Source organism: Lactuca sativa, chromosome 9 (genome assembly GCF_002870075.4).
Source record: "Lactuca sativa cultivar Salinas chromosome 9, Lsat_Salinas_v11, whole genome shotgun sequence".
NCBI lineage: Eukaryota > Viridiplantae > Streptophyta > Magnoliopsida > Asterales > Asteraceae > Lactuca > Lactuca sativa.
In genome coordinates, this window is record NC_056631.2 from 181,391,893 (window position 1) to 181,412,964 (window position 21,072).

The 21,072-nt window shown below is 37.9% G+C and overlaps 1 long non-coding RNA gene across 1 annotated transcript; it reads right to left on the reverse strand.

Annotated features, from left to right (window-relative positions):
- Positions 1–15,975: 15,975 nt before the first annotated feature.
- On the reverse strand, positions 15,976–16,957 carry LOC122196001 (uncharacterized). The gene is made up of 2 exons (XR_006187183.2): positions 16,243–16,957; positions 15,976–16,112 (listed from the first exon to the last, which is right to left on the reverse strand). It is a non-coding gene; the product is annotated as an uncharacterized LOC122196001 (long non-coding RNA).
- Positions 16,958–21,072: the final 4,115 nt, after the last annotated feature.

The following is a 21,072-nucleotide window of genomic DNA, read 5'->3' on the forward strand; positions in this document are numbered from 1 at the left end:
ACTGCTCGACTAACGAACCGGAAGATCCCACACCGAACATAAACAAATCACCCTAATCAGAAATAGGTTATAACCCCTAACCGTGGGGCTAAATCCCAAATCTAGACTCCTAAGGTAAAAGCCCATTTTACCATTTCCTATAATGGGCCAAACCAAACTTGGCCCAAAACACAATAATGGGCCCCAAGGCCCAAAAAGCCCAACTCATACACTTAAGGCCCACTAATAGAATTCTGAGGCCCAACTACTCTAAACAGGACAAAGCCCAAAATCTAACTATGTCCCAAAGGTCCAAAGACCAAACAAAATCCAAAAGACCACTAAGAGGCGTACACTCGGCGTACGCGCTGTATGCGCGACGTACACAATCACTTTCTAGTACGCACTATGTACGCCTTGGTACGCTCAGTGTATTGTGCTGCTTTCCACCTTAATCAATTTGGTGCTTAATCCTTTCATCCATTCGATCCTACTTTCTGATTTTGACCATTATGGGGTTCTAAGACATAAATTTGGCAACTTTATGCCTTAGCTTGTCATAATAGAACCCAACATCCATTTTGTCCAACAAAGCTCACAATAAGGACGTAAATTCATGCATGGACTCATATCAACCACCAAGATGACATTTATATGCATCTAAAACATCAAAGGGACTGAGATCTAACACCTCTAGCTTCTAGAGTTGCCCAAACTCACAAAAAGAACCCATGAGACCAAATGAACTCATAAACAGGCCCTAAAGTCTAACAATCAAAATGAATCATCAAGGTATGAACTTTTTACCTTCAGAAGCTTCCAAAGTTGATGAAGATTCTGAACCTAGAAAGTCAACGTCAACAAATGTCTAGTCTCCAAGTTCCTTCTTTTTGAAAACACACCAAAATGCCACAAAAGTCACTTCTATGCTCAAGAATAGTCAAAAGTATGAACTAGGGTTAAATGGGACGTAAAGAACTGTTCAGTCCAAGTGATTGCGTCATTGGGCTTAGTAGTTCGGTCCATTAGTTTTCTCGGCTTGGGCCTGTCCAACCATGATATATTTAGGGTTTAGTATAGATATATAGTGCATGCATGCATTATGAAACAATGCTTTGATTATTGATTTGCTTATCGTACTGTAACCTTAGCCTATCTCTACAGTAGCAATTCACATTGAGTTCTTCTGAGATAGAGCATATTAATCATTCGACACACGTTTGATTCATCTTTGTTTTCATCGTTTTCTAGTCTTGTCATTATCTTTTAATATCTGTTTGAATATATCGATCTAAGAGAATTTTATTCTCATCAATTGGTATCAGAGCAGGAGACTGTGTAATATATACGCATATCTTCTGTTGGAAGAACGATTCTTAGGATTTCCGCTTTTATCGAATTTGTAGGAGCCGTCATTTCTTCATTGACTTTGTTTCTTGCTTTTGATAAAACCCTAATTCAATCTTTACAAGTCTGATTGTTAGCAGATATTTAAAAAGATCATCATGTCTCTCGACAATTCACAAACCAATCCGATAAACATCTGCAATAGCGTTGGATCCACAACTAGAATCCTTATTCTTTACACTCAAGATTATGAAGTTTGGACGCATCACTTTGAAGACTATGTCGTTGGTACTGAAGACAACGGTTATCTTATTTGGGAAACAATAACATTGGGTCCTTTTGTTCATTCTGGAACAAACAGAAAAATAAAGACAGAAAAGGAGTACAACCAATTCTTAACTGATGTGGAGAAGATTCTTCAAGATGAAAAAGAAAAGTTGTTGTGCGACGTTAAAGCCATGAGAATGATAAGATTTGCTTTGCAGTCCGATACCTTTCGTATGGTAAGCTCATGCACCATGGCAAAAGAGATCTAGGATAGACTCAAAGAGTTATATTCCACTGATGAGGATCTAGAACCTTCTATCCAAACTTTATTGCTTTCTGAGTTCAGTGCTTTCCAACATAATCTAGATGAAAAACTTGTTCAGGATTTCAATCGCTTCAACCATCTTTTGAGCAAGATGATCAAGCACGGTATTGGAAGAGAAGTGATTGAACATAAGGTCTTTCTGAATGGTTTAAGACCCGAATGGATGGCTGTGGCGTCAATTGTGAAGGCTCATGATCAGTTTAAGTCCTATTCATTGGCAAAGATGGTGGGTATATCATATGCGAAAGCTGTCAGAGAAGAAGGAAGTTGAAGATGATGAAGCATATCATATGCGAAAGCTGGAGGAGATAAAGAAGAAGAAAGCTACTAACAATTCTATGAATTCTTTGATTGTGCAGGAGAATGTTGTGGATGATGAGTTCAGTGGCGTGGAGGTCTGGTCTACAGACTCAGAAGATGAGGAAGTATGCAAACCCACGCATGGTAGGGCGTTTGTGGAAAAAGAAGGTAGCACTGAGTTTACTGGGAGATACTTGATGGTAACAGCTGGAGTGTCACAGATGAGGGGCTATACAACAAATGGTGAGCATGAAGAGGCAAATCAGTATGAAGATAAGTGTTTTGCAACCAAGCATGTGAGCGAAAGGATCAACGACTGCGATCAGTTAATCAAGAAGGTACAATCAATACTTGAATCACTTAAAATACCTGCAACAAACTATGAAAAGGAATTAAACAAATTAAAATTCAAATTTTCTAGTTTAAGTGGAAGTCTAATGCAAACACACCTCACAAATGCTAACCTAACCGATCAACTTAGCAGGGTGACATCCAAGAGTGAGGAGCGAAGGATGTGGATCAAGAAGATGGAGTTAGATTAGTGAGAACGAGAGACGATTTGATTTATTTACAACATGACAATTTAAAGTTTTTAAAACAAAGGAATATTTTTTTTAATAGCTAAACGTCTTTACACTAATATTACTCAGTTGCATTTATATTGTGATATTGGTAAAAAGGTTCACAAAATGATTTTTCCATTTCTTGAATTTAAGGAGGATGAAGTTGATGTAGATTTCTACAATTGTGAATCTATTGTATCATCAGATGAGGTTTTAGATGCTTACAGGATTGGTCTGGACAAAATTGAGTCCTTCATAAAGTCCAAAGACCATAAGGACATACTTAGAAATTTACTGGACGAGAATGACAAAATTGAACATAAAGACCGAAACCATGCAAAAATTTGACTCATTGAGTACCAAATTAAGTTTAGAAAATAAGATATATGTGGAAAATACTTCTGAATTTGATGAGGACGGTGATATGAGTGAATTTTCTGAATGCAATGAGGTTGACTGCTCTGAATTCATCAAAAGCGAACCCAAACCAGCAAAACCTCTCATATCTGAAAACTCGGTTGCTTTCGCTCGAATGTCCATGTACAAGTCCAGAGTCCTTAAGGAAAAGGCAGTGGTACACAAAAAGGTACAAACTATACCTAATCAAGTCTATTCCACCACTGGAGTTGCCAAGAAGCAAACTGTTGAGCTAACTTCTTTAGTAGATGAAGACAATGCTGATGGGTGTGATAACTTTTTCTGGTCAACTCCCATTGACAATGAAGATGAAATAGTAGGTCTGTCAAAGCAAACCTCATGGAGAGTCAAGGGTAGATATGTGGCTAAACCTCTTAACAAGCCTTCAAGCTTTAATGAGCCAGGTACAAGCGGCACTAAAGGTATTCAAGGCGAAACGGAAAAAGCATATAGAAAATCATCTCCAAGTGAAGCGTGTGAAGATGAACCGAAACCAAAGGCAAAAATTCACAAATCTCAAAAACAACTTGCTGAGCAAACACGTCAAAGGAATAGAAGGTACCAAAATAATCTCAAAGAGAGAAAGCATTTTTTGAATTTCTCAAAATGCTAATCATGTTCACAAGGTATCGAATCCACAGGCAGAAGTACTCTCTCAGTCAAACAAAGGTTCATGTAGTTATTGTCAGTCTTGCAGCCAAACAAACTGAAGAAACAGTTTCGGTGCTGAATCAAGTAGCAATAAGAACCAAAAGACCAACTTCGATCCTAAAGTCAATCAACAATCGAAGCCGAACCTAGTCAAGGATATCAAAGGAAAGGGAAAGCTGGTCTCGCATCCTGAAGTTCAAGCCAAGAAGAAATTAGCTAACCCTAGGATTCTAAAGAAAAGCTTAAATGAGAATCAAAGCAAAAAGAAAAAGTCAGCTACAGATAAACCAAAACAAGAAAACAACAAAATCAAAGTTTTTACTATCAAAAGAAAAGATAAACCCACGTTAATAAAAAGAACATATTTGGTTGATCTTTCTGTTGCTATTCCTTGTCCTGTAAAAGGCTCACGAGGACCCAAGAAACTTTGGGTTCCTAAATCTGCTTAAATTTTGCAGGTTATTAGTGACGAGCAGTTCGAAGATGAATGGTATATTGATAGTGGCTGCTCACGTCACATGACAGGTAGGAGAGAAGAGCTAAGGGAGTTTTGGTCCCTTAAGGATGGTGGATGTGTCAAATACGGGAACAATTCTTACCGCACGATCCAAGGCTATGGAATGATCGCCAACGGAGAATTCTCAATCAGGAAGGTTGCATATGTTGAAGGATTACACCACAATCTCAGTAGTGTTTCACAACTGGTCGTAGGAACTGGCTTGAAAGTTTCATTCGATGATGAAGGTTCTGAGATTGTTGAAAAGAAGATGAAGACTGTCATGTTGAAATCCATGCGAAAAGGAGAGATGTATCCTCTAAATCTAAATCCAATTCAAGGAAAACCAGCTATATGCCTTTTGTCAAAAGCACACTCTGATGAAAGTTGACTTTGGCACCGAAGTCTCTCACATCTCAACTTCAAGGATATCAATAAGTTGGTTATCGGTGATCATGTACGAGGACTTCCCCTTCTCAAATTCGATAAGGAACACTTGTGCGCTGCATGCGGAATGGGAATGCAAAGTCGAAAGAGTCATCCCACAAGTGTTAACACAAAGATCATTGAACCACTTGAACTTCTACACATCGACTTGTGCGGTGCTTCAGCAATCGAAAGCATTGGTGGTAGTAAGTACATCTTGGTTATTGTTTATGACTTTTCACGTTTCACTTGGGTTTTCTTTCTTAAACAGAAATCAAAGGTGACTCCTAAGCTCAAAGCGTTTATAAAGCAAGTGGACCTTCAACTGCGAAAGGTGGTTAGAAACATCAGAAGTGACAATGGGCTGGAATTTAAAAATCAAGAGTTCGAAGAACTTCTTGTTAATAAGGGAGTATCTCACAATTTCTCAGCTCCCTACACTCCACAACAGAATAGCATTTTTGAACGGAAAAACCGCTATTTGTGTGAAGCAGCCCAAACCATGCTTATCTTCTCTTCCTTACCTCTATACTTCTAGGCCGATGCAATTGATATTGCATACTATAACCAGAACCAATCCTTCCTCAACAAGCACTTTCCCATCACTCCATACAACATCTTGAATAATCGCAAGCCTAATGTCAATTTCTTCCATGTGTTCGGTTCAAGGTGATTTATTTTCAACTCCAAAGAGAATCGAAACAAGTTCGATGTTAAGTTAGATGAAGGGATCTTCCTTGGTTACTCACTATCTTCAAAGGCATATAGGGTTCTGAATAAGCGTTGAAAGAAAATTGAAGAAACCTATTATGTCACCTTTGATGTTGATTACATGAAGAAACTTCAATCAAATAAAGGACCAACAGAAAAAATCTTTCCAGCATCAGGTCAAGTCTCGGTCCCAATTTCCAATCTATTTGAAGAATTCATATTGCTCTTTGATGAACCAGAGAAAGCAATAAATTATATGACAAAGGCAGCTGACAACAAGATCGACAACTTGAAGAAAGTTATAGATGAAGCAGCAAAAGAAATGGAAAGCAAAACATCAAGAACCAACCGAACAACAAGGTCCAAGCGAACCTCCAAAAGAAAGTTCTATATTCCAGGGGGAGGGTTCATGCACATCAGATAACCTTGATTCATCTTTTCGGGAGGAAAATCCATCACCAACAAAGTCCCATGACATCTCATTCGAGGGGGATCATTCTGATCCTGATGTTGAATTCGTTTCATCATTCGAGGGGGAGAATAATAATATGAATGATGATTTGGATTTTCAATCAGAATTGGAAGAGGAGATCAATGCTGAATTGGATCTTGACTATGATCCAAACTACCCTCCTCTCGCAAAATGGACAAGAGATCATCCAAAAAGTCAAGTAATTGGTGAATCATCTAAGGGAGTCCTCACTCGGTCTCAAATAAAAGCGAAGCAAACTGCTCTGTTCTCTCAAGTAGAATTTTGCATGTTTAACTCATTCATCTCAAAAATAGAACCGAAAACGGTTAATATTGCACTCGATCACTCAAATTGGGTACAAGAAATGCAAGACAAAGTTCATGAGTTTGAGCGATATCGAGTTTGGAGATTAATCCCTACACCAAAGGATGCATCAGTCGTTGGCTTAAAATGGGTTTCAGAAACAAAATGGACAAAGAAGGAAATGTGATTCGTAATAAAGCGAGGCTGGTTGTAAAAGGATTTTTTTAGGAAGAAGGTATATACTATGAAGAAACTTTCTCTCCAGTGGCAAGGTTACAATCGGTGCGCATCTTTCTGGCATATGCTGCACATAAAAACTTTGAAGTATTTCAAATGGATGTCAAGTGTGCATTCCTAAATGGAGAGCTATAGGAGACCGTATATGTTGAGCAACCACTTGGTTTCGTGAACGAAAAGTATCTTGATCACTGCTATGTTCTGGATAAAGTCGTCTATGGGTTGAAGCAAGCTCCTAAAGCCTAGTATGAAACCCTTACTCGATTTCTAAACAATGTCAAAGTTTAAACAAGGTTCGGTTGACCCAAACTTCTTTCGTAAGAAAGAGGGTGACCACTTAATGATCGTTCAGATTTACGTCGATGATATCATCTTCAGTTCCACGAATCCCAACCTAACAGCTGAATTTAGGAAGTTGATGGAGACTGAGTTTGAGATGAGCTCAATGCGTCTAATTAACTTTTTCCTTGGCTTTAATATTAGACAGGTACCCGAAGGCATATTTATCAATCAGGAGACTTACACAAAGACACTGTTGGCAAAGTTTGGCATAATGGGTGATTCCAAAGTAAAAGTTCCCATGGCATTTGGAACGAAGTTAACACCATCTTTGGAGAAACTGACTATTGATATGACTCTCTATCCGCAAATGATAGGGTCCCTAATGTATCTAACAACTAGTCGACCAGATATAATGTTTTCTGTTTGTTAGTGTTCCAGGTTCCAAGCTAATCCTCACGAACCTCATATGGTGGCTGTCAAGAACATCTTCAGATATTTGAAGCGAATCTCTTCTCTTGGTCTATGGGATCCTGTTAAATCAGGATTTTTTGTTCAAGCATTCTCTGATGCTGATCTTGGAGGATGTTTTTTGGACCGAAAAAGCACTACAGGAGGATGTCAATTCCTAGATGGTAAGCTCGTCAGCTGGCAGTCCAAGAAACATACATGTGTTTCGCTCTCTACAGCCGAAGCTGAGTATATTGCTGCAACATCTTGCACTTCTCGGATCATTTGGATCCCCAGCCAATTAAGAGATTGTGGCCTGAATATGAAGAAGATTCCTCCTTATTGCGACTCTGAAAGCGCCATAAGAATCTGTCATAATCCAGTACAACATTCAAAGCCGAAACACATAGCACTGAGATATCACTTCATCAAGGTTCACGTAGAAGATGGAAATGTCGAAATTCACTTCGTTCGTTCCTCTGATCAATTGGCTGACATCTTCACTAAGGCTTTGCCTGAAGTGTCATTTAATAAAATACTACAAGGTTTAGGAATGATGGAAGCTGAGTCAGTTCCAAAACCACACTTGTCTCATTAAGAATAACTTTCTCTTTCGCTTTCATAAAATTTTCTAACAACCGAAATGAGCCGAACGCTCGGTCTATTTCGGCTCCTGATTTTTCAGGAATCGAAATGAACCAAAGGCTCAGTCTATTTCGCCTCTTATAATTTTTTAAAGCGAGTGATTGTTTCATCTTCTGGTATGGAACTCACATATCCTTTGTATATTATGTCTTCAAATTCATAAAACTCAAAAATACTTATTTTCTGTTTTTATTTCTTTTTTTTTAGAAAATTCTTAAAATCCAAAATTATTTTCTTTTTATAATTCAGTATCACAGATGAAATCTCATGATCGAGCTGGGACAGGTATAAATTTTCTATCTATGTACTAGCTAAGTGTCCCTAGAAGCATATTGCTACATGTTGACTGAAGCCTCCAAGACTTTGAGTGAAACCTTAATGATTCGATATATATCAATTGTTTCTTCCCATTTAGGCTGATAATATCACTCAAGTCATGAGCTACCTTACTCATCTCATATCGAGTTAAGAGTTGTCTTCTTGGTCTATCTTAATAGTAGAGGTACTTTCGGTTCTTTAACCACCTATTATCATTTCTCCATCTTATTTCTATTCATAATTGTAACGCTTGAGACTCTTAACCTTTATCACTGAGGTTTATGGTTACACAAAATCTATTTTGATGATCTTAGTTTCGTTTCACCACATGCTAAGTGAGACCCAAAAACCAATACCTTAAATGAATTGACGGTCTGTTCTTGAAATCTTTTTTTATTATGATCTTTATGAATTGTCTAAAACCAAGATTTTTCTTCCCAAAGGATCCTGTTTTTCTTTTAGATTTCAACATCATTCTCACTGAGTCACTGAATATATTATCTCACCTACTTGTTCAATAGGCCACACTGGTCTCACAAGTACTTCATCCAACTTTCGGTCTTATGTCAAGTATTGAAGTTCGGTCGAAGCGAAGCCACCCATTATAGCTTACATTTGAAAAGATGCCTTTCAATGTTTCTTAATAAACATTTGGTCGTATTTCAACGGGAAACTACACATACACTTCTAAGTCTCTATTGACTTTGAAGGAAGCGATTCGTGCCCGGGATCCATGGTTTTGTGTCTATATAGACATCACTTAAATCCAACAAATAATTTACTTTATTTATTTTCGATTGGCACACTCTTGCACAAAGATCTTTATTATTTTTCACAAGTCTTGATCGTGGTACAAACAAGTATTTCTCAAATACAACGCTCGGTTCCATTTGATGTTGTGGTACACTATAGTGGGAGCATAGGGTATATCCATATGAAGCGAACGGATGACTCGACATTTCACAGGGAATTTGGATCGTTTCAAAATTTAAATAGAAGATGAAAGGATAAGGTTTTAAAGGCACGTGAATTTAAATCATTCCCATTCCCATGTTGCCTGACACTCTTTTCGGGGTAACAGCTGCTAAATCACACTTTTTCAGGCGATACATCAGCAGATTGTGCACTCATTACTCCAGATTTTTCTCTCACATGGTAATGGTATAAAACGATTTCTCAACTTATGTTTATACTCTTATCACTTCGAAATCCTCTCAAGAGCTATAAGGCGTATTCTCTCTCTACTGTTCATCTTCTTCTTCAAGATCATCAACGGCGGATTCCTATTTGGTTCATGAACAGACTACTTATTCATCTCTTCTCACAATCAAACCTAATCAGAACCTCATCATTGTTCTATCACCCTTCTTGTATGATCCATATGTGCTGGAAGTGGTTGAATGCCTCAAATATTCACCACTTGTCGTCGCACTATCCAGGGTGGAGTATGTTCCAATGTCTTTGCTCTCTCAAGTCTAATCAACTGTTGTCTATGACAGAGGATCTTCTTTGAAATCTTCAATCACAAAGCGTCAATTTCCAAAAATCGCTTCTGCCTGTTACTTAGGATGGCTGTCAATGACTCCTTGATAAACCCTGATACAATTTCGACTACTCAACTCTTCACAATGTTTTATGATATGGGGTATACAGAGGTTCTTTCTACTGTTACAAAGTTCAAGAAGTCGTGCCTTCCTCCTTATTGGAATGGACTTTTAACCCTTCTCTTCAAAGGCTTATCGGAGAGGGTTGTTGGTTCTGATGGGGCGAGCAAGGCGTTTATGACCCTTCTTTATGGTCTGTACCATGGGGTTAACATGGACTTTGGATCCATCTTATGGTCGCAACTGGTTCAAAGTCTCAGCTCTGCATCTCGCTATTCTGAAATATCCTGTGCTAGGTTTTGGACCCTAGTTACTTACTGGGTATTGGAGAAATTTCAAGTTCCAACCACGACGGACTCCTTAATGTCATCGATTGCTACTTTTCACACGACGAAGATCATCATTTCTGATCCATAGAAGTTCATCTTTATTGGTTGGATTCCGTAATCAATGTATCGTTGTCTCTCACCTGAAAGAAAATTGATGAATGAGTACAAGAAGCTTCCTCCTTCAGGACCAAGGCAACTTACTCCTGAAATGCAAAGTTCGCCGGAGGCAGCAGACAAACCAGCAAAACGAGGGAAAAAGCCTAAAAAGAAAGGGGAGAAGGAAGGTCAGTCCTCTAAAGTTTCTACTCCCATGAAGCGAAAGGCTGAGCAAGCCACTCCTTCGGCTCCAAAGAAACGAAAGACAATGAAGAAGGCGCACAAACCAAAGGCTCCTTCATCTAGTGACACAGACTACGTTACTTCTGATCCTCGGCCCGAACTAGAATCTGGTGATGACGAAGTCTCTCAACACGAAAGTTTACTTCGCGGTAATTCACCTCATCCCTCACCAGCTCATGATGGTAACTGAAACTCACATCCTCCTTCTCCTACCCACTTAGTTCCAATTACAATCGCTCCTTGTGCTCCTCCCATTTCTTCTTCAACTACAACTTCAATTCCCATTCGAACGCCTTTATTCACTAATGTTACCACAAACACAACTACAACCACTACTGCTACCACTCAACCTCAAGTTCATGTCAACGTATCTGATACGGGGGCACATACTTTAGAATCAGACCACCACTTACTTCAAAACCTTTATCCCCACCTCCCTCACACGAATCTGATATTGTTCTTGGCAGAGCTGAAATGGAATTTGATTTGGTTTATTTTACCCAATATCGTGTTCAAAGCGATGATGATGATGATGCTCTGGTCATGAAGAAGCATCTAAAGAATCTAAATGACAAGCTTGATCAGATTCTCTCTTCTTTTTTTCTCTCCTTCAACTTAGGTGTATTCTGAAGCTGCAATCAAGGCTCTATTGGCAACCTTTGTCAAAGAGCATGACACTACCATCTCTAATGATGTTAAAGTTGTGGATGCGTCCATTTCTTCCTACCAAAAAGCTTCTATGGCAGTTGATGAATCCACAAAAGACTGCAAGCAGGCGACCGCAAATATCAAAAAACTAATTTCTGATGCCCATGTTTTAATTGATTCCCTTCAGGCTGCAGCACAGAAGAATGCTTAGATGGTGAATGCTTCGTTTGAAACTCTCACCAACTCGTTACAGGCTGAAAAGAAGCATTTTGAGGAAGCACGCCTCACCATCAAATCCAACTACAATGAGCTTCAGTCTTTCGTCAATCGGCTTATCAATAAACTTCAAGCTGATCTAGCCATAAAGAACAAAATCATGGATGAACTGGCTCTCAAGAAAACCGCTATCAAAACTCAAGCTCTGAAGCTTAACCAAGAACTCAAAGAGGATGAAGAACTTAATTCAGAGCGAGCTATCATTGAAAGCAGCGTTGGTGATGTGCATTCCTTTCTTCTGCATCTTCTGGAAGCTCATGATTCCGTTCTCACTATCTCGGTTCGACACCACTTGGCTGAGAAGTTGATACCTGATCTGGACATTCTAAGCAGGATTGAAGGTGTTTCGGAGACACTTTTCCCTCTGAAACAAGGGGGAGAAGATGCTAGCCAAGGTCAAACTCAACAACCTCCAACAAGAAAATCCATCTGACAACCGAAAGGCACTGCTGAACCGAAGGGAAATGAAGCTTCGGGCAATATGAGGGACAAACGAAAGAAATAAATTGGTGATGATGAGGAGGATGAAATCGAAGATGTGATCGAAAGCGAAGGGAATGCCTCAAAATCTGAAAATCTTAAAGTCAAACAAATTGAATGAGAGATTGGGGAAAAGCTTCGTAAGGAAAATGAAGAAATTGAAAGAGAAAAGAAGCAAAAAGAAGCGAACGATGCCATGGAACGAAGGAAATCCATGTTCCCTCTATGGACAATGGAAAAACTTCTGAAGGAAGTGATTGAATCGCAAACACACATTGGCTCGAACCAGTCCTCTCTTTCAATCTTGAATATTCCAAGGATTCACAGTTTGACATGCCAACCACCCGGAAGGCATTTATATTTCATTGTTTTGAGACAACTGTTGTCATCCCTTCTCCTGACCCGAAGGTTGATCGAGACCTACTGGAGTATTGTCTTACGTTTTCTCAACCGTAATACCTGTCTTGGAGTAATCAAAAAATCACAAGAGTCAAGGTTTTGAAACCCACTTGAGCAAGAAATTTTATCAACGTCAAATTTAAAGTGACTCAAGGCTCAGACAGCTTGGTCCATATGATTTCCTTTGCTGATCCACTGAATCTCAATCCTCATGATTGGATTCTTCTAAACAACATCTTGATGACCAATCAACAAGAGTATGAGCCTATCATTGACTATATCAAGCAAATGATGGTGTGCTATATTCTTGAAGTCGCGAAGATGGACCAGGAGATCGCCTCTGCACTGAGAAAGAAGCCCACTATCAAACCAATTGGAAAGGTAAGCGATATCAATGTGATGATGAAGGGAAAGATCGATCCACAGTTCCACACGGTCATGTTCACCAGGGCGAAGGTCAAAAATGCCTGTTCGCTCTTTCTGACAAACACTTGTTCTTTACACCATGCTTGGAGTGTATTCTTGAAATCATATACAAGTGTGATCAGAACAGTGATGCAGACAGGAAGCTGTTTTCGGATATGCTTCAGTGGTATATCAACTTTCTTCAAACTCTCCTTGCCCTCAAACCGAAGCTATTCAAGAATGTGAAGAAAACAACCATTGCTCAAACGAAGTGATCTCTCGCTCCAATTGACGCAAAGGAGGAGATTGTTGAGTCCAAGTGATTGCGTCATTGGGCTTAGTAGTTCGGTCCATTAGTTTTCTCAGTCTGGGGCTGTCCAACCGTGATATGTTTAGGGTTTAGTATATATATAGTGCATGCATGCAATATGAAAACAACGCTTTGATTATGGTTTTCTTATCGTACTTTAACCCTAGCCTATCTCTACAGTAGCAATTCACATTGAATTCTTCTGAGATAGAGTATATTAATCATTCGACACACGTTTGATTCATCTTTGTGTTCATCGTTTTCTAGTCTTGTCATTATCTTTTAATATCTGTTTGAATCTATCGATCTAAGAGAATTTTATTCTCATTAAGAACATCGGAGGTTGATGAGGGTGAGTGTCCAAAGTCCATAATGTTGTTTAAATAAGGCTCATGCCCTAAAAAATAGGTTTTGGTCTTGCCTGCCCTACACCATGCGTACACCACGTACGCCCAACGTACGTGGTTATGTTCCCCAATTCCATGCGCACATATACGCTAAGCATACCAAACGTATGCCCAATGTACATGGGGGACCACTTTCACAAAAAATTTAAACTCAAAGGAGCAAACAAGAACATACATGGACTCGGATGTTACATCAAAACCCGTTGCAGTTGGAATTTTAGGTGGAACAAGATCATGACTGTTATGGATACGCACTCTCCTTTTATACTCCTCCTTGGTAATTGTTATTATGTCTTCCATCTCTTCGACGTCGATTTTGACCTCTTCTTCCGATTCACTTTTAGGTCCTGGCTCGTATCCAGTTCTTTTCTTGTTTGGAGTTCTCTCAAAGCTTTCAAACTTGTGAAATTCGAAGGTGCTACTTGATTTTTCAACATTTTTGACCTTCTTTTTATGGAAATCCGATTCAGGATCTTTAAGTGGTGTCACTATTGGATTTCTGGACCCTCAGGGTCATAAATCACTAAAACAAAAAATAAATGCGTAAAAAGGAACTAAAACAAAATAAACGAAAAACTAAAAAATGTTTGTTCTCACGTCGTGACAACACCTATTCACGACATGAACACTTTAAAAATAGAAAATTTTATTTAATGCAGAAAATTAACTTTTGTCGTTTTTACCACACAAAAAGGATTAATTAACCTAAAACAATTAAATTAAAAACTAAAATTAGCCGTTCCCCAGCAACGGCGCCAAAAACATGATGTGAATGTTCAAATTTACCTATCAATTTTAAATTTATAAACCTAACTAAAATTATCTACTAATGCTCTTATAGGCAGTATACCTAGTTAGCTAGTAATATAAATAAGTAAGTTGGGTATCGATCACAACGAACGAAATTTAGCTAATAAAATAACTACTAAAAATTAATCTAAAACAATAACTAAAAGTGGGTTTTTTTATCTGATTTTCCAAGTTCAGATTAACTTAACTACTTAATTAACTCAAAACTAAGCAAAAAACTTAACTATAGACAATTGTAATCAAGAAAATGAAGACACTTTCGTTTAGATTTGAATCCCCCTTTTCCTATGGTTAGTTTCAACACATTGACTAATTCGGTTGGTTACCATTATAAATATTATTAAGAATCTTGATCCGATATCCTAATGTTTTCAAAAAATCATGCACTATTATGCAATGGTCATACACAAGTAAGCACATAATTGATTATTTAAGATTATTGGGACATGTAAGATATATCTAAGATTATTATCTATGATCGAGACAAATAATCAAACACAATTATGTTAGAATTATGTTCGCTAATACAGTTAAGGTTATTACTTTTATTACCTAATCTATGATTTTTCAATCACTAGCTCTAACAATTTAATGATCATAAACAACTAGGTAAACAAATTCATGTAGTTAAAGTGATCGTTCAGCTACACTTAACTTGAATCAAAGCAATAAAGACTAGAACTTTTAACATGCTTGGTATTGCTAAACCAAAAACAAGCTAAAACAACTTCATAAAATACATATAAATAAGAAACTAACACATAGTGTTAGGGTTCAAACACAAGCCCAAGGATGTAGCTCACCATTGCAGAAAATAAACATATAAACACATAAGAGATTATACTAGCCATGATCAATCTAATACAAACCGGATGTATTGTGTGAATTCTTGCTACAATATTCAAAGCTCCTAATCTCCAATCTTCTCCTTCCAAGAGTTGTTTTTCATAGCTTTCTGTCCCAAAAGTCGACTTAAATCTCTCGAATATCTCTCCAATCCCCTCCAAGTCGAGCTAACAACCGATATATATATATATATATATATATATATATATATATATATATATATATATATATATATATATATATATATATATATATTGTTTTCATAAAACGATCCTCATGTCGTGACCAATAGGGTGTCGAGATGTGAATTCAGTACATATGTGTATTCAACAAGGAAAATTGTTTCTCCTCGCATACGAATCTTTTAGGACATCTCTCTTGACGTGAATAGAAATGTCTCACGTCGCGAGCTTCTATTACATGTATAGTATCGAGATCTTTCTCAATGTCACACTGTGGTATTCATAATGCCATGTCGCGGGATGTGTATTTGATTTAATTTTTTTTGCATTAAACTCCTAGCTTCAGCTCCAGTCCATCCAGGTTCCAACATTTGTCGTTTTCATTTCTTTTTCTTCAAGTGCATTCTTTTAGGCTGCAAAGTGTGATTTTTTTTGGAACGGCGGAAGATTTTATAAAAAACTAGCAGAAAGCCAGAAAAAGAAACATTACAACATAATAGAAGGTAGACAAAATTGCAAGAATAGTCCCTGTGGTATGTCCAAAACTGCTACTTTGGGCCAAGCAAGTTTGGACTAGCACCAATAGTCCAAAAGTTATCATTTTGTTGCGGTTTTGGTCCAAAACAGTTTAAAAAATATAAAAATGACGGATTTGCCCTTTTCAATTTGTTTTTTGTTTTTCTCATTGTTATTTAATTATTTTATAATTAAAAAATATAAAAAAAATAAAAGAAAATATTTCTCTCTCTCTCTCTCTCTCTCTCTCTCGATAACAGCCAACATACCCTCTCTTCCATCATCTTCCTCAACGAGCTCTCCATCAAAAACACATCAGAGTCTCTGCTATTTTTCCTCCAAATTAAAACCCACTTCCATCTTCATCCCTTTCCCCTAAGAACAAGAACAAAATAACTCAAAGTCAGAAACCCTACAAGTTGAAGCAGAAAAAGATGAATCAATCACCGACCCAAATCATCAATTCTTCAAATTACAAACATCTTCTCAAAACCCAGACCCTTACCTCGAAGGAAAATTCACTCTCCATAAAAATCGTCGGTCTTCCTAGCACCTTTCGTCCTTTCCCCTACCATCACTAACACTGAACCCAAACAACCTGAATCTGAAATAGAACAACACGAAACCCTAGTTATCAATATTGCAGAATTTGAAACCGAATATAAAGGATATGAAGAATATGAAGTAAGATATGGCGGCTTCTGCTGATTCGTTCCACGATGATTCCATAATAGCAGCGTCGGTGGTGGCAGGGGTTGCTCCATCGGCTTCTGCTGCTTCGTTTCTTGCTGTTCCAACAAACTTAACAAGAGGGAGAGCAGGGAGGTAAGAGCTTTCAAAATAGAAATTTGGGGTTTGATTTTATAGATGAAGGTGAAGAAATCTAGGTCAAAATAGAAATTTAGGTTTGATTAGGGAAGAGAGATAGGCATGAAGGAAAGAGATGGGGAGATGGCGAGAGGATGGTTTATAGTGACGTGAAAAAGGGTGATCAACAAGAAATCAAGAACATAAGGGAGGAGTTGTGAGTGGTTTCCAGTGACGCTACCTTACTGGTGGTTATGGGTGGCAATTCGGTGGCTGTGGGCGGCGACTGGTAACGATGAACTTGTCTTCTTTGGTAATAACCTGTGCTTCATCAAGATGGTTGATGGAGTAATGAAGTTCCATCAGTGTGTGTATGTGTGTATTTTGGGGAAGAACACAATCACGTAAGAGAGAGAGAGAGAGAGAGAGAGAGAGAGAGAGAAGAAAGAGAGAGAGAGAGAGAGTGTGTGTGTGTGTGTATGAGAGAGAGAGAGAGTGTGAGAGAGAGAGAGAAAGAGATATGTATTTTCTTTTTTATTTTTCTTAAATTATAAAAGTATTTATATAAATAAATAAACTGAACAAACAAAATCCAAGGGCAAAATCGTCATTACAAAAAAGATTAAAGTAAATTGGACCAAAGTGGCAAGAAAATGAAAACCTTTGGACCATGAATGCTAGTCTAAACCTGTTTGGCCCAAAGTGGTAATTTCAACCTAACCACAGGGACCATTCTTGCAATTTTGTCTAGAAGGTAAAGAAGGATTATGGAGCCAAGCAGTCCAAACTAGCTTAGATTTTCTACACCTATTAGAAATAAAAAATAACCCTTTCAACAATATCATCAAAAATAAGAGAGTTCCTAGGCAACACTGTTCCAAAAATGATGGAATTTTGAAAATTCAAAAGGCACCAAAAGGCTGGTATCACAACTGAATCAAAAGCCTTGCATTGACCATCTCTCAATTAAAAGGAATCAGACCACGAAAGGATACCAAAAAACGCAAGATGGTCAGGGATTTGAACATCCCAACAAATTGCAATCCTGCTCCATATATCAATCAGCTCCCTACAACCTGTAAAAATGTGATCAATGGTCTTAACAATTGTGTTGCAAACCGGACATAAAATCGACTCCACCTCAACCCTACGGTATGATAATATCTCTCTAATTGGAATACTCTCCAATCTAATCCTCCAAGTAAGAATATTAAGTTTAATAGGAACCCAATTATTCCACCTGGTCTCAACACCACTGACTAGAAGTAAGCTAGCATCAATAATAGAGCGAGCTGCAGAAACAGAAAAAACATCTGAGGAATCAAAAATCCAACCCAATTTATCCTTCATATCATCCAAGTTATGGTTTTGCATGGTATCTTATAAAACAATCCATTGACTTTGCTCTATCCCTCCCCTAGGCATACGACGAAGATTTCCCAGGTCCCAACCAATGCAAAACTTGATCTCTAACAGTAGCATATTTTATGGTTATCCAAAGCATAGATTCTATGAAAAGAAATTGCAAGAGGGTTGTCAAGTAACCATTTTTCATGCCAACAGCTCGTAGCAGCACTATTTCCAACCCTAATGTTAGGCGACATAAAGAAAGAAGTTCAAGTCCACGGCCCGTAAGATTAACAAGCATACGAATAAGATTATTCCAGATCCGCGAAGAAGAGCCACGTGGAGAGAGGGAAGAAAGACCACCATTAGCCCTGCAAATTGTTTTGACGACCCACACCCACAAAAGCTCAGAATGATGGAAAACTCTCTACCGCCACTTAAACATCATAGCTCCGTTAAAAGCAAAGAGACTACCAACTTCAAGACCTCCCACTCCTTTTGAAGCAATAATTTTATTCCACCTTATCTAATGCATCCTTCTATCATCAAGATCGGCTCCCCAAAAGAATCTAGCCCTCGAAGATTCGAATTGGCGAATAACAGTAACCGGAGCCAGGATATCGAAAAATAATAGCTACCCAAAGAGCCCAACACAGATTTGATGAAAGTAAGCCAAACACTAAAAGTGAGACATTTGGCCTTCCAGTTTTCAAGCCTATTACAAAGTATGTCGATAATAGGAGACCAAGAATTCACCCCGTTCATGTTTTACCCTATCATCACCCCAAGATGGATAAAAGGAAGAGATCCAGAAATGCAACCCATGAAGTTAGCCATATCCGCCACCTGGGAAGAAGGAATTCCCACACCGATCAATATACTTTTAAGAAGGTTGATTTTGAGACCCGAAGCAAGAAAGAAACATCCAAGGACACGGATAATATGAGAAACATCATCCATACTCCAAGATGAGTGAATAACAACATCATCAACATAAAAAAAGATCAGATATTTCTATATCACTAATAGAAACACCCTTAAAAACACCAGCCAACCGGGCTCTATGAAGCACCACATGAAGACCTTCCATAGACAAAATGAATAGAAAATGAGAAATAGGATCTCCCTGTGTTAATCCTCTTTGATTTTGAAATCCTGAGTAGGAGACCTGTTAACCAGAACCCAGGCTCTAGCTGTCTTTAACATCTCCATGATCCACCTGCACCAGTTAGATCCGCAAACCATAATACTCATTATTTCATCAAGATAATCCCAATAAAGAGAATCAAAAGCTTTCTCAAAATCCTATTTAAAAATTAGAAGAGGATTTTTATAAGCTTTACACCACGAGACAGTGTCATTAAGGAATAAACGACCATCTAAAATGGACGATTAGATGGAATTATAGGGTTTTTCATTACCTTTCTGAGCACATAAAATGGATTTGGGAAGTGGGAGTTGTGACCATTAGAAGTTAGGAAGGATATGGGTTAAGGCTTATACATTGGGCGTACAAGGTATGTACGTTGGTTGTACGAGGCTTAAATGATAATAAAGGTTCGCTCTCGTATGTCGGGCATACCTGGAGTACGTAGGGCATACACGAGGCAGAGTTAAACCCTCATTTTTTGGTCTTGCACCCTATTTAAAGGAATTAAACTCTTAAAAACCCTTCTTACCTTCAGCCACCACCATCTAAAGCAGTTCCCTCAAAACGCTAGCCCCACTTAAGAGATTTTTGAGCCTTTGAGTGATTTTGATGTGAATTTAGTGCATTTTGAAGAAGAACTCATTAGAAGAGTGTTGGTTAGCTTGGAGCTTGAAGATTCAAAACTTTCTTCACCTATGCAAGCTTCTGGAGGTATAAAGCTTCAATCTTGATGGTTCTTTTATGTAGATCTACTTTTGGGTTATGATATGACATGTTTTAGTACCATGGTTTTGGTTCTTGTGAGTAAAAGCTACTCCAGAGCTTTAGGGTGTGATTTATTGTTAGATATGAGGTTCATGTATCATAAAAATCAGATCTTGATGGTTGTGGTACACCCATGCATGAATTATTAGCCATTAAGTGTTAATAAGAATATAAGGTTTAGTTTTGGGCTACATTAAGCCATGAAAAAGTTTAAAGATGTTGACTTTACTAGTTAAGACCATCCCCATATTTAGATCTTAGTTATGAACATTGTATCTTAAAGTATTAAGTGCTTAAAATGGGTTTTGAAGCCCTTGTGAATAAGCCATGCGTAGTTTGGACTATGCAACGCATAGAACTTCATGGTCCTATTTTCTGTTTCTATGATTGTCGGGTACGTTGTGCATAATTGGGCGCTACAGATGGCGTACTCACTAGGGGTCCATTTAGGCGATTTTTTGGCCTTGGGTTCTATTGGGTTTGGTCCATGTTTAGATGAGTCAACTATGGGAAGGGTAAGATAGTCTTTTACCCACTTATCTTGATAGAACAAGTTTGGACCTTTGATTATGGGTTATTACCCTAAATATTGATTAGGATGATTTTGGTTATGTTTAGTGTGAGGAGGCTTGTAGCAGCATAGTGTGTGTTTTGGTTATCTTCAGATTGAGGTGAGTCTCCTCACTATTCATTAGGATGATAGGGTTGGGCTGATTTGTATGAGAGGGATGGACCCATTGTATGTTGGCCTAGGCCTATTATATGATGGGCTAGGCCCAATTGAATGTTCTATTGTATGACAGGCTAGGCCCAATTGAATGAAAAATATATTTTGGATTTTTGGGATGTTACAAATGTAATTGGTGAGTTCAGGTTAGATTTTTTGTATGAAATTTTTGTGATCAAAGTCTTGATTTGATGTCTTGAAAATAATAAGTTTTACTTGGGAATAATCAAAAGACAAGTGTGGGTTATTTTGATATTAAAATATTTATACATATATTTATGCATTATTTAATTATATTTTAGCTATATTTTCGTTAATTACAAAGATATTTGGTTCTTATAAGCTATACATTCTATTTTGTAGCCAAAAAGGACATTCTCAAGGAAAAATATTAATATTGGATAAGTTGGAAACTTGGAGGTTGTAGCATGGATCAAGAGAGAAAGAAGAGAATAAAATTTGCACTAAGTGGATGCCACGTCATGGTCACATCTTTGACACAACTGTTGGATTAGTGTCTAACTCCATAACTATTTTGG